General features: G+C 38.0%; 1 protein-coding gene across 4 annotated transcripts in view; it reads left to right on the top strand.

Annotated features, from left to right (window-relative positions):
• The window catches only part of NCAM2 (neural cell adhesion molecule 2), a 557227-nt gene that overhangs the window by 417656 nt on the left and 125256 nt on the right, over window positions 1–14315 (top strand). The gene's annotated exons all lie outside the window — the stretch shown is intronic.

The raw sequence follows: 14315 nt of genomic DNA, 5'->3' as shown, positions 1-14315 counted from the left end.
AGTCCTCAGTTAAAATAGTGCATTTGATATGTTAAAAGTTTAGTCCATAACTAAGAAAGTTCTGTACTTCTGAAAATTAGAAAATACTTGCACAGTAAATCTATTTCCCTAAGCTCTTTCAATGATTAGCTCTCCAAAAATCTTCACATCTGTAGAGATATAAAATAGTAAAAGAGAGAAATCCAATTCCAAGACCAAATCTCTGAAATAATAGAGAAAAACAACTCTTCCCAGGTGAAGAGGGTGTGACTCCAGGACAGGGCATAAGGAAATGCTTGTTGTCCAGTGTTATGTCATGTGCATTCCAATGAAATCCAATGCATCCGATGAAGTGAGCTGTAGCTTACGAAAGCTTATGATCAAATAAATTGGTTAGTCTCTAAGGTGCCATTAGTACCTTATTCCTTTTCTTTTTGCGAATATAGACTAACACGGCTGCTACTCTGAAACCAATGAAATTTGAATATGACAAGATGAATATCTCTTCCTATCCCCCGTTTATCCCCGCTACACACACGCGTGCACACACACACACACACACACACACACACACACACACACACACACACACACACACACAAATGTCCAGCTCTCCTCTTGGCTCCTAATACTTCCTCTATTGTAATAAACCAGTTACACCCTCCCAGCTGTTAAAAAACTCTTATTTCCTCCTCCCCAATGGCAAGACATTGATTCCCTCCATTCAAACCTTTCTCCCCGTTTACAGGTCAGCAACCTCCCCAAAGCATGATATTAGTACCTACAGTAATGGTCCATATCCCCACAGCTTACAATAATGTCATGCAGTCTTTTGAGCTTGTCACGGTTCCTCCCCCACTCTGAACTCTAGGGTACAGATGTGGGGACCTGCATGAAAAACCTCCTAAGCTTATCTTTACCAGCTTAGGTCAAAACTTCCCCAAGGTACAAAATATTACACCTTGGACTGGCCGCTACCACCACCAAACTAATACTGGTTACTGGGGAAGAGCTGTTTGGACGCGTCCTTCCCCCCAAAATACTTCCCAAAACCTTGCACCCCACTTCCTGGACAAGGTTTGGTAAAAAGCCTCACCAATTTGCCTAGGTGACTACAGACCCAGACCCTTGGATCTTAAGAATAATGAACAATCCTCCCAACACTTGCACCCCCCCTTTCCTGGGAAATGTTGGATAAAAAGCCTCACCAATTTGCCTAGGTGACTACAGACCCAGACCCTTGGATCTTAAGAATAATGAACAATCCTCCCAACACTTGCACCCCCCCTTTCCTGGGAAATGTTGGATAAAAAGCCTCACCAATTTGCATAGGTGACCACAGACCCAAACCCTTGGATCTGAGAACAATGAAAAAGCATTCAGTGTTTTACAAGAAGACTTTTAATAAAAAATAGAAGTAAATAGAAATAAAGAAATCCCCCCTGTAAAATCAGGATGGTAGATATCTTACAGGGTAATTAGATTCAAAAACATAGAGAACCCCTCTAGGCAAAACCTTAAGTTACAAAAAAGATACACAGACAGAAGTAGTTATTCTATTCAGCACAATTCTTTTCTCAGCCATTTAAAGAAATCATAATCTAACACATACCTAGCTAGATTACTTACTAAAAGTTCTAAGACTCCATTCCTGGTCTATCCCCGGCCAAGACGACTACAGACAGACACAGACCCTTTGTTTCTCTCCCTCCTCCCAGCTTTTGAAAGTATCTTGTCTCCTCATTGGTCATTTTGGTCAGGTGCCAGCGAGGTTACCTTTAGCTTCTTAACCCTTTACAGGTGAGAGGAGCTTTCCCCTGGCCAGGAGGGATTTCAAAGGGGTTTACCCTTCCCTTTATATTTATGACAGAGCTTTACTTTAAAATACTGTGGTTTTTCATAAAAGAGAAGTCAAAGTTAAAGTTGGTGTTATAGGCTTGACAGACAAACACTGACTTTTTAGCACTTCTGTTCTCATTTCCAAAGCTAAGTGTGTAAGATATAAATTCTCAAACCAACCCTTAAGTTCATGAAGTTTCCCAAATTTAATTCTCCAACCTATGTAATTAGAGATACTCTGCCATGCAAATTCTCTCAGAATTATTTTTTTAAATTATGGCATATATACCATTTAAAAAAAATCAATTTATCATTTCCCTGCAGTCTATGCAGACACAATCATCTCTCATGTATAGTGTTTCCTAAAGTAGTGTTTTGTACTAGCATAAAGCATAAAGAAGGGGCTAATATCTCGCATAGGGTGTACTTGCATTAGATATAACACAGACAATTGGTCAGGAAAAGTGATGAAAACCAATGGTGCATAAATTATAGCAGCCCAAAAAAATAATCCCATGTGTACTTCAGATTATAGTAAAAACATATTGCAGTTCCCTTTGCCAATGCTACATCACCTGCTGCAGTTAATCCTGCTGCAGTACATATGTCTACTTAATTTCAAAATACACAATATAGACCCAATCTTGAAAAATCTAAAGACTGGGTGTGCTTTGCTATGCAGCACTGGTCCTTAAGTGATTTAATTTTAATAACTAGTTCCTCTGCAGACTAACCTGTTTCTATTTAAAATCAATCAAACAAACAAAACTAATATTAAGAATTATGCTTGCAGGAAGATATGCAGGTTTGTTATAGCCATGTCAGTCCCTTAGAGAGACAAGGTGCTTGAGGTAATATATTTTTTTGGATCAACTTCTCTTGGTGAGCGAGACAAGCTTTCAAGCCCTTCAAGTCTTCCAGGAAGACACCATAGATTGTAATAGGCAAACTACGTACACTCATCCACGTATTTCTTCTGCCCCTATTTATATGTGAGTCAAATTCTTTACTCATCCAACACTAAACCCCAGTCTTGTAAACGTTCACTACTAGGCAAAGTCTGTTCTATATTGAAGAGTCTCATTTAAGTCCATGAGACTCTTCACAGCATTAAGCAACATACCAGGGTCGGGTGTTAAGTCAGTGATACTCAACATATGACTCTTCCTCAGAATGTATATCTTCAGGGCCACATACACAGAGTTTGACTCAACTGTCCTACTGGCTATGCCTGTGTTTCTGGTAGACTAAGCAGAACACTGATCTCAGGTGTATTTTCTCAGGGAGAGCAGGGCAGTTGTTACAACAGTATGTAAGCTGTCAGAACCACTTTCCCATTACTGTGAAATGCAAAAACAACTTGTTGCTAGAACCTTTCTTTCACTCCATGAATCCAGGAGGTAAGGAGGAAGAGAGAACAGAAAAAAGTACCTCCAGTCTCCTTCCTAGCATTCAGGAGGGGAAAAGAGAAAAATTCCAGCTAGCAGAATCAGAAAGAGTTTCTACATAATCAATGTCACGTCATAGAATTGCTTTGTGATGTTTTCCTTGTAATGTTGTGAATATGTGACTACACTGTATTATCACCACACATAGGTCCAAAGCTTCAGCTGGTGTAAACTGGAAGCCAATGGAGATACGCCAGTTCAGATCAGCTGAGGTTTTTGGCCCAAAGTCACAAAACAACATCACAACACAACCCCAGAATGGTGAGTGATTATTTTATTGCGCTCTCTCTCCAACTTCACTTGCTGCTACAATGGCTCATCAGCTCTTAAAGGGTGACTATATAGGGTACAAGTCATTCTTTCACAGTCATAAGCAATTAACATTTGTTTTATCATTAACTTTATTAATTTTTTGCAGAATGACCCTTAATATCAGCTTCAAAATATTAGTTAAGAAAAATTATGACATTTATAAGAATGTACTTGCTGCAGTGAATTCTTACTTGACAGACAGGAAATTCAGTTTAATAAAGTTATTCAAGTCAAGGGCAAAAATGTTTGCAAAACAAATATTGTACAAATGCTATACTCCCACCACTGATTTATTTCTACTTTTTTATTCATTTATACCACAGATGAGACTGATGTCACTTTTTCAGATTTGCACTTTTCCACCTGTGGCAGTAATTTATTTCAATCGCTTCTGTATAGTCGTTGACCAGCACTTATTGAAAAATATGTAGCAAAGTTCTGTTCAAATCAAGATAAATCAAGCCACATTTAGTGAGGAACAGTATATGAAAAAAGAATTATTATTAGTTTTGAAAAATGTTGTATTCAGTTACATTATTAATCATATACTGTATTTGGCCTTTGTAAATGGCAAAATGTGAAATTCACATTGTATTAGATACCCACTTTCTGCTAGTAGCTCTAGTTACAGTGCTATTATTAATTAATTATTATTTATTTAGTATTTATATTGCAGTAGTATCTACAGGCTTTAGTCAAGTCAGGGCTCCAGTGTACTAAGTACTGTACAAAGATATAGTAAATGTCAGTCCCTGCCTCAAACAGTTTCAATCTCAGGTCCTGTCTACACACAAAACATGCTCCAGTTTAACTAATTGATTTAAAAAAAAAATACGTTGAACTTTACACATGGATGAGAAGTAGGTGAGAAGGAGGAGAGGAAAATCCAAGAATAATGAAGAACAGAGCAATCAGAGGATTCAGATCATTGACAGCTGATTGGTTGCTAGTTTTACTGTCCAGACTGCTTTACTTTTGGTTGATTAGGGAGTCCTCTTAACAATGCTCATTCTAGGTGAAATGCTGGCTATTTAAACTACATGGGTACTGTAACATTGACTTCAGTATAGCCATGATTTCACCCTCTGGTTTTAATTGGAAGCATTAATCCTGGTGTACTCTGTGTGTATATATATATATATATATATATACATAAACTTCCATTAAGCAGACAGCATTAAACAAATTCGCTTCTATGGTAAAAGTCCCAAACACTTATTGTTTTACTGAATTGTTTTCTGTTAAAGCACTACAGGATTCACTTGCTCCTTGGTGTGCTATTCTGCTTGGTGTGGGCAGTTTTACCCACTGCTTGGTGTGGGCATTATTTTTTCCCAGCCAGTAAGATAATATTATTTTATTTGTGTTGTACTTTCTGTAAGTTGGAAAGTGCTCCTAAGGCACAATGCCATTGTCTTTTTTCTGCTGCCAAACTTTAAATATTAGACTCAGTGATGATACAAATTTGCAGCTGTACTGTTTCTTATGGTTAACCCTAGTTATACAGAGCTGTTGAACCAGTCTATACTCCAGACACTTTTATTTACAGCTATACAAACAACTGGATTATTTTAGTTTATTTTTAGGGTGTGATCCTGCAAGGTGCTGAGGATCCTCATTTCCCATTAAAGCAATCTAATTTGGAGTTGCCCAGTGCCTCCCAGGAGGTGTTCAACTCCTGGCAATACCAGGCCCTTTGTATCTTCCCCTTCTTCATTGCCTGAGTATTTGAATAGCTGAACAAACAACTTTTAGAATGCAAAAGTCCCATTATTTTTCATCTCTTTTCACTCTGAATACATTATTTCACATCATAGCCTCAACTTTTAATACAGAAGTCTACTAAAACTGTGTGGTTTTTTTCTAGGACAGGCTTAGGCTTGACAAACCAGGTGAGCTTGGCAGATTGTCCCATTGGCTTTCAGAGCCTGAGGTGAGAACATCCATTCCTGGATTTGCCTAGGTCCAGTTGAAGCATAATATTACGTGAAATCTTAGTGTGCAGGAAGAAGACATTGGTTATTAAACACACATTCTACCTTTTGGTTGAGATTTTAGTAGTATTATTTCAAATGGTTGTGAACCATGAATAGAAAGTTGCATTGCCAACAGTGATCTTGAAATTTATCATTTGAGTCAATATTTTTTTAAAACAAAAAGTGGTTTATGTGAAGTTTGTGCCAGGAAGAGACAAACACAAGCATTTTGGAAGAAAGATCAGTATGAATTTGATGCTTATCAGCATGATGCTGGACTGAATTAAGGCAATCCAGGAAAAACTCACTTGGGGCTCCCCAGCCACACTCCTACACAAGACCTCCTAGTTCTCTTGGTGTAGCAGCAGGGTTCACAGTTCAGATGAATGGGTCAGTTCACCTCTCTTGGAGCTGTTGGTTCAGTCTGTTTGCAGATTGAGACAGGCACAAGATACATTAATTTCATGGGTTTTTTTTGAATCCATGAGGGCTATCTTTTATTTTAAAAAAAAGGGCAGCTGAGAGTCTGATGTTATCACATGACTCCAGGAGCTGCAGTTGCACACATAGGCCTATTGTGCCTATGCTTTAATCTGGCCCGGACATGAGTAACATGGCAGTAGCTACAGCAGTGAATAGTGCACATAGGTAATTTGCAAGCTAGGCTACCTCATACAGCTCTGCCGGTGAATTTCAGACTTGACTTGCCAAACTCTTGTCATTGTGCAAAACCACACACAACATAGTGTAGAACATGAAAATGCTCAATATTCAACAAAACATTTAACAGTATTTAGAAGGGGTAATTTAGAAGGGGTAATGTGTGTAATTTCAACAATGAGAGATTGGCTATATAATCCCTTTGTTAACATGCAAGAATAGAGATTCTGACATGAAATTGAGGTTAAAATATACTCTGTACTTGCATGGAGACTAGTGAGACTTCTCATGCTATCATATTTCACCAAAAATGCCTTTAAGCATTACGACAGTAAGGTGAGATGAAGAGACATGAGATGAAAAGTGAATGGGAAGAAAGGGTTGAGTGTCAGGGCCTGAGGTGAAGGGAAGACTCCTGTTGCAGAGACAAGTTATGCTCAAAGCAGGGTAAGGTTCATCCAACAGTGACATCTGTCACGTGATCAAATTTCATAGCTTACAGATCCCTGTCAGTTGGGTGGTGGGTGAGGGTTGTCTTTTCAAATCGGCTTTTACTGGGTCAAAGTTGAAGATATTTCTTGCAGGGAAAGTTGGTAGGCATTTGAAGCAGTTGTCCATCCCACCTTAGAGAGGGTTTGGAAACAGTTTGAGAGAGAGAGCAGGACTGCTTAGTTGGAAAACACATCTCTTCATTCAACTTGAATTTGTACCATTTGATGTTTTTGATCATTCAGAGTGAATTTATTAAAGTAAATGGAGTTTTACTAGGGAGGGGAGAATGAAGCTGTAGGAAAAGAAAGAAAAAAATGGAACGTCACTATCTAAATATCTATACCTGACTCCTCATTCTATTTTTACACGAAGCTTCAGTTAAACTGATAGAGCCAGATTTGACCACATTTATTCATGGTGAGTTGTTCCTTATCCTCTGAAGAATCCTGCTGAAATAAATGAGATTTCTGAGCCAGGCTCTTTCCTGAGATAGATTGTGGAGGTTAACATTGCTGTTGATAGTTACAAGCCTCACTATTTTTTGAGCGAGAACGAGAGACCCTCTCACCAAAGATTGATCCTGCAAAGTGTTGGGTACTGTGACCCCAATCCTACAAAGCAGTTAATAGACACATTCTGAACGTTGAACAATGGCTTGATCCTTCTTTCATTGAAGTTCCTGGCAAAACTCCCATTAACTTAAGTGCTGCAGGATCAGACCCCAAGTGAGTAGTCCCATTGGAAGACTACTTACATGCTTAAAGTTAATATGCGTATAAATGTGTAGGTAGATCAGGGGAATGCTCACTGTTTTGCAGGATTGAGTTCATATTTGTTAACTAACTGCAAAACTGGACTCAGTTCATGAGTCTCCTAATGCTCTTTTTTTTTGCTCTCCATTGGGGAAAAAAATGCTATTACCCATCCTGAAGGAGATACTAGATACTTTAATTTCTATTATTTAAAGGAAAATAATGCTCTGGTTTTTTTGGTTGTGTCCAGTAATAGTGTCCTGTTTTACTTTCTTTGGATGACTGACTTTTTTTTTCTGAAGTGTATTGCACTTCTCTATACTTCCATATTCTGTAACAGAATAGAACTTGGCTACTCTTTGAAATGCATGGATGGCATTCTTTAAAGGATGTGCCTTCAATGTGCATTATGAGAAAGTGTTTGAGGGTGTTTCACATTTTCTGAAGTAGTTCCCTTTTAAACATTTTGGCACGTTGTTAGCTATCATGAAAAATATTTTGCTAGGTCTTCACAACAGCTTCACTTGATGCGCAGGTTTCAGAGTAACAGCCGTGTTAGTCTGTATTCGCAAAGAAAAGGAGTACTTGTGGCACCTTAGAGACTAACCAATTTATTTGAGCATAAGCTTTCGTAAGCTACAGCTCACTTCATCGGATGCATACTGTGGAAAGTGTAGAAGATCTTTTTATATACACACAACGCATGAAAAAATACCTCCTCCCACCCCACTATCCTGCTGCTAATAGCTTATCTAAAGTGATCACTCTCCTTACAATGTGTATGATAATCAAGTTGGGCCATTTCCAACACAAATCCAGGTTTCCCCCCCCCCCCCCCCACACACACACACACTCACAAACCTACTCTCCTGCTGCTAATAGCTTATCTAAAGTGACCACTCTCCTTACAATGTGTATGATAATCAAGGTGGGCCATTTCCAGCACAAATCCAGGGTTTAACAAGAATGTCGGGGGGGGGGGGGGGTAGGAAGAAAAAAGGGGAAATAGGTTACTAACCACTAACCCAGGAACCTATCCTTGCAACAAAGCCCGTTGCCAACTGTGCCCACATATCTATTCAGGGGACACCATCATAGGGCCTAATCACATCAGCCACACTATCAGAGGCTCGTTCACCTGCACATCCACCAATGTGATATATGCCATCATGTGCCAGCAATGCCCCTCTGCCATGTACATTGGTCAAACTGGACAGTCTCTACGTAAAAGAATAAATGGACACAAATCAGATGTCAAGAATTATAACATTCATAAACCAGTCGGAGAACACTTCAATCTCTCTGGTCATGCGATTACAGACATGAAAGTTGTGATATTGCAACAAAAAAACTTCAAATCCAGACTCCAGCGAGAAACTGTTGAATTGGAATTCATTTGCAAATTTGATACAATTAACTTAGGCTTGAATAGAGACTTGGAGTGGTGAAGTCATTATGCAAGGTAACTTATTTCCCCTTGTTTTTTTCTACCCCCCCCCCCCCCAGACGTTCTTGTTAAACCCTGGATTTGTGCTGGAAACGGCCCACCTTGATTATCATACACATTGTAAGGCGAGTGGTCACTTTAGATAAGCTATTAGCAGCAGGAGTGTGGGGTGGGAGAAGGTATTTTTTCATGCTTTTTGTGTATATAAAAAGATCTTCTACACTTTCCACAGTATGCATCCGATGAAGTGAGCTGTAGCTCATGAAAGCTTATGCTCAAATAAATTGGTTAGTCTCTAAGGTGCCACAAGTACTCCTTTACTTGATGCGCAGTAACAAAAAGAAACTGAACATTTAATCATTTGGCAGAAATTATACTCAGATCTGCAGTAAGAAAGAAAACAAAAATCCTTTCTGCACCTATGATGTTTCCTCCCATATGCCATGTTTATCATAATGAATTATATACAAAACTAAAAGAGTAGGACAGAGGAACCCACTGGATAGTTTTGGGAATTAGCAGCAGGCTCTATTGGATAAGAGTCTCTTTAAAAGGGTAACCAGCAGTGGCTAACAGAGGTTGGAGGAGAGGAAGGCCTGTTGGAGAGTGGAATTATGTGTTTCCTAGGATGAAGGTAAGGGAAGGTATAAAAGTATAAGGCACCTATCATCATCAAACCTGAGCACCTAACAATCTTTTTATTGTATTTCACAGCCCCTCTGTGAGGTAGGGAAGTGCTTTTCCCACTCTTTTACAGATGGGGTACTGAGGCAAAGAGAGACTAAGGCCATATCTACACTACCACTTATGCCAGAAAAACTAATGTTGCTCAAGGATGTGAAAAACACACACCATAAAGTGGTAGTTTACAGCACTGTGTCAGTGGGAGAGTGTCTCCTGCTGACATAGCTACCACTGTTCATTGAGGTGGTTTTAGCATGTCGTCGGGAGAGCTCTATGCTATTGGCATAGAGCAGCTATACGAGAGATCTTATAGTGGTGCAGCTGCATCGGTACAGCTGTGCCGCTCTAAGCTAGGTAACAGGCCCAAGGTCTCACAGGAATTCTGTGGTGGAGGACAGAATTGTACCCAGGTCCCAAGCTAGTTCCTTCACCACCGGACACCCTTTTTCTCCACAGAGGTACAACAGTCACTTATAGTCTCCTCTATCTCCCATTTTCAATGAGAGTTAGAAAGATGAATGTGTCTTTAAATAGCTTTTTGAATCTTGTGTCTAAATGAACTGAAAATTATATTAAGTACTGACAGAAGTTCATATTGATTCTTACTTCATCCCAGATGGTTTGATCATTCGTAGATGAAGACTTCATTTTATGTGAATAGTTTAGTACATGGATAAGTTTTAGTCATCTTCAGACATCTGCACAGCTTTGTACATGTCTCTGACATACCACTCTGAAACAGAGGAATAAATTTCTTCTTATATTGTAGGATAATGAATAGTAGAATGTGAAATATGCAAGTAGGAAGCAAATTGCATAGAGGCCAGTTTCAAATATATAAAAAGAGTCTAATAACATGTGATTTTTTTGTCTTCTGCATGTACAACAAAAAATGCTTGCCAGTACTTGTCATGCACTACCATGTATATAAAATGCCCATGTACAGTACTCATCTGCTGAATCACATGAAAAACCTACAGGACCAGGCAAGTTTAAAAAAAAAAGAAAAAGAAAAGACTCTTTAGTTAGTTGGGACATGTTATATAAAGCCGAGTTCCTGCTTCTGAAAATGTAGAGACTCTGAAATAGATTTCTCACTTTTATTTAATATCTTAAAATCTCAACACAAACACCTATGATTAATATTTTTATTGTTCTTTTCTGCTTTGAAAACTGTGCTCTAGTTTTTGATTACAGAGAACATATTTCATCTCCAAGTTAGACTGCAAATTAATCCTTAAAATGCAAATAGAACAGAAACCTTTCAGAAAGATCCTTGACAATACTTTGGAATCCAGTCCAGGAAAAAGAAATGTGTATGTTTGACTGCACCGCAGAATTTTATAAAAATGGCTAAATAGTTTTGTATGAATATTTTTATATTTTGCTTTAATATTTTATTTTTATGACAGATTAATCTGTTTATAGGAATACAGAATCTGAATTCTCTATTTAGATAGAAAGCATAGCTGATTTAAGTTTGATTTAAAAGCTGCTATTCCCCTTTACTTAGTTATATAGTGAATAGGGCAGTCAAGCGATTAAAAATATTAATTCTGATTAATTGAATGATTAATCACATTGCTAAAGAATAATAGAATACTATTTATTTAAATTTTTTGGATGTTTTCTACATTTTCAAATATATTGGAGGTTTCTAACCATCAGAGGAGTGAAGTTTTGGAATAGCCTTCCAAGGGAAGTAGTGGGGGCAAAAGATCTATCTTGCTTTAAGATTAAACTCGATAAGTTTATGGAGGAGATGGTATGATGGGATAACATGGTTTTGGTAATTAAATATTCATGGTAAATAGGCCCAATGGCCTGTGATGGGTTTTTAGATGGGGTAAGATCCAAGTTACCCGGGAAAGAATTTTCTGTAGTATCTGGCTGATGAATCTTGCCCATATGCTCAGGGTTTAGCTGATCGCCATATTTGGGGTCGGGAAGGAATTTTCCTCCAGGGCAGATTGGAAGGCCCTGGAGGTTTTTCGCCTTCCTCTGTAGCATGGGGCACGGGTCACTTGCTGGAGGATTCTCTGCTCCTTGAGGTCTTCAAACTACAATTTGAGGACTTCAATAGCACAGATATAGGTGTGAGGTCTTTTTTAGGAGTGGTGGGTGAAATTCTGTGGCCTGCATTGTGCAGGAGGTCAGACTAGATGATCATAATGGTCCCTTCTGACCTAAATATCTATGAATCTATGAATCTATATTGATTTCAATTACCACATAGAATACAAAGTGTAGAGTGCTCACTTTATATTATTATTTTTATTACAAATATTTGCATAGTGAAAACAAAAGAAATAGTATTTTTCAATTCACCTAATGCAAATAATGTACTGTAATCTCTTTATCATGAAAGTTTAACTTAAAAATATAGAATTATGTACAAAAACTAACCACACTCAAAAAATAAAACAATGTAAAACTTTAGAGCCTACAAGTCCACTCAGTACTACTTCTTGTTCAGCCAATTGCTCAGACAAACAAGTTTGTTTACTTTTGCAGGAAATAATGCTGCCCGCTCCTTGTTTACAATGTCACCTGAAAGTGAGAACAGGTGTTTGCATGGCACTGTTGTAGTAGATGGCGTCACAAGATATTTACCTTCCAGATGAGCTAAAGATTCATATGTTCCTTCGTGCTTCAACCACCATTCCAAGGACATGTGTCCATGCCGATGACGGGCTTTGCTCGATAATGATCCAAAGTAGTGTGGACCGACGCATATTCATTTTCATTGTGTGAGTCAGTTGCCACCAGTAGAAGGTTGATTTTCTTTTTTGGTGGTTCAGTTCTGTAGTTTCCACATTGGAGTGTTGCTCTTTCAAGACTTCTGAAAGCATGCACCACACCTCATCTCTCTCAGATTTTGGAAGGCACTTCAGATTCTTAAACCTTGGGTCAAGTTCTGTAGCTATCTTTAGAAATCTCACACTGTTTGGCAAATCTGTAGTGAAAGTGTTCTTAAAATGAACAACATGTGCTGGATCATCATCCAAGATTGCTATAATATGAGATATATGGCAGAATGCAGGTAAAATAGAGCAGGAGGCATACAATTCTTCCCCAAGGAGTTCAGTCACAAATTTAATTAACATTTTTTTTTAGTGTCATCAGCATGGACACATGTCCTCTGGAATGATGGCTGAAGCATGAAAGGGCATATGAATGTTTAGCATATCTGGCATGTAAATACCTTGCAAGGCTGGCTACAAAAGTGCCATGAAAATGTCCGTTCTCACTTTCAGGTGGCATTATAAATAAGAAGCGGGCAGCATTATGTTCTGTAAATGTAAACAAAGTTGTTTGTCTTAGTGATTGGCTGAACAAGAAGTAGGACTGAGTGGACTTTTAGGCTCTAAAGTTTTACATTGTTTTGTTTTTTGAGTGCAGCTATGTAACAAAACCCCCCTACATTTGTAATTTGCACTTTCATGATAAAGAGATTGCACTACAGTATGTGTATGAGGTGAATTGAAAAATACTACATTAACTCGTTGCTTAACATTGTAGTTATGTTCCTGAAAAATGCAACTTTAAGTGAAACGATGTTAAGTTAATACAATTTCCCCATAAGAATTAATGTAAACAGGGGGAAAATTTTCTTCATCAGACAAAAACCTATACTATATAAATATATATATACGCACATTATAAGTTTTAAATAAACAATTTAATACTGTACCCAGCAATGATGATTATGAAGCTTGGTTGAGGTGGTAAAGTCAGAGGGTGGAAGAGGGTGGAATATTTCCCAGGGAATGCCTTACTGCTAAATGATGAACTAGCATTTGACTGAGCCCTCAAGAGTTATCCCATTGTTGTTAATGTAGCCTCACACTCTGCAAGGCAGCAGGAATGGAGGGAGGGGAAACAGCATGGCAGACAGAGACCGAGACACACACCCTGTGTGACAGAGAGAGAGATGCACATTGCCCCAAGCCCCCACCAGCTGGCTGCAATGGTCTGCTCTTCCTGCAAGCAGTGGACAAAGCAGGCGGCTGCCAAACAACATTATAAGGGAGCATTGCACAACTTTAAATGAGCATGTTCCCTAGTTGATCAGCAACGTAACAATGTTAACTGGGACGACTTTAAGTGAGGAGTTACTGTATATCTTTTGTTTATCATTTTTAAACTGCAAATATTTGTAATAATAATATAAAGTGAGCTCTATATACTTTGTATTCTGTGTTGTAATTGAAATCAATATATTTGAAAATGTAAAAAAACATACAAAATATTTAATAAAGTTCAATTGGTATTGTATTGTTTAACAGTGCAATTAATCATGATTAATTTTTTAACTGTGATTAATTTTTTGAAGTAATTGGATGAGTTAACTGCGATTAATCAACAGCCCTAATAGTGAACAAAAAAAGTCAATCCACTCTTGTTTTCCTCTAAATTAGCTTGATTGTACTATGAAAGAAAGACAGAAGAGAACCATCTCCTTGGTGAAATGGAGTATGTTTATATGCACTTTAACACTGTTTAATTGTCCATACAAGAATGTTTGTTTCTTTTACTTGTGGTTTCATATCACTGGACTATAATGTAAACTTAACTATTTAAAACAGAACCTGAAGTCATATGCATTAAAATATTTTATAACCTATTTTTTTCTGAGGAGGCTGTTTGAGATGGATAATCAAGTGCTTTCTGTGGATTATCTGATTACTACTGTTGAATTAAATTGATGTTTGTTCTTTTCTAG

Source organism: Lepidochelys kempii, chromosome 1 (genome assembly GCF_965140265.1).
Source record: "Lepidochelys kempii isolate rLepKem1 chromosome 1, rLepKem1.hap2, whole genome shotgun sequence".
Classification (NCBI taxonomy): domain Eukaryota; kingdom Metazoa; phylum Chordata; order Testudines; family Cheloniidae; genus Lepidochelys; species Lepidochelys kempii.
Note: the sequence above shows the minus strand (reverse complement) of the source record. Positions and strands in the feature narration are given on the sequence as shown.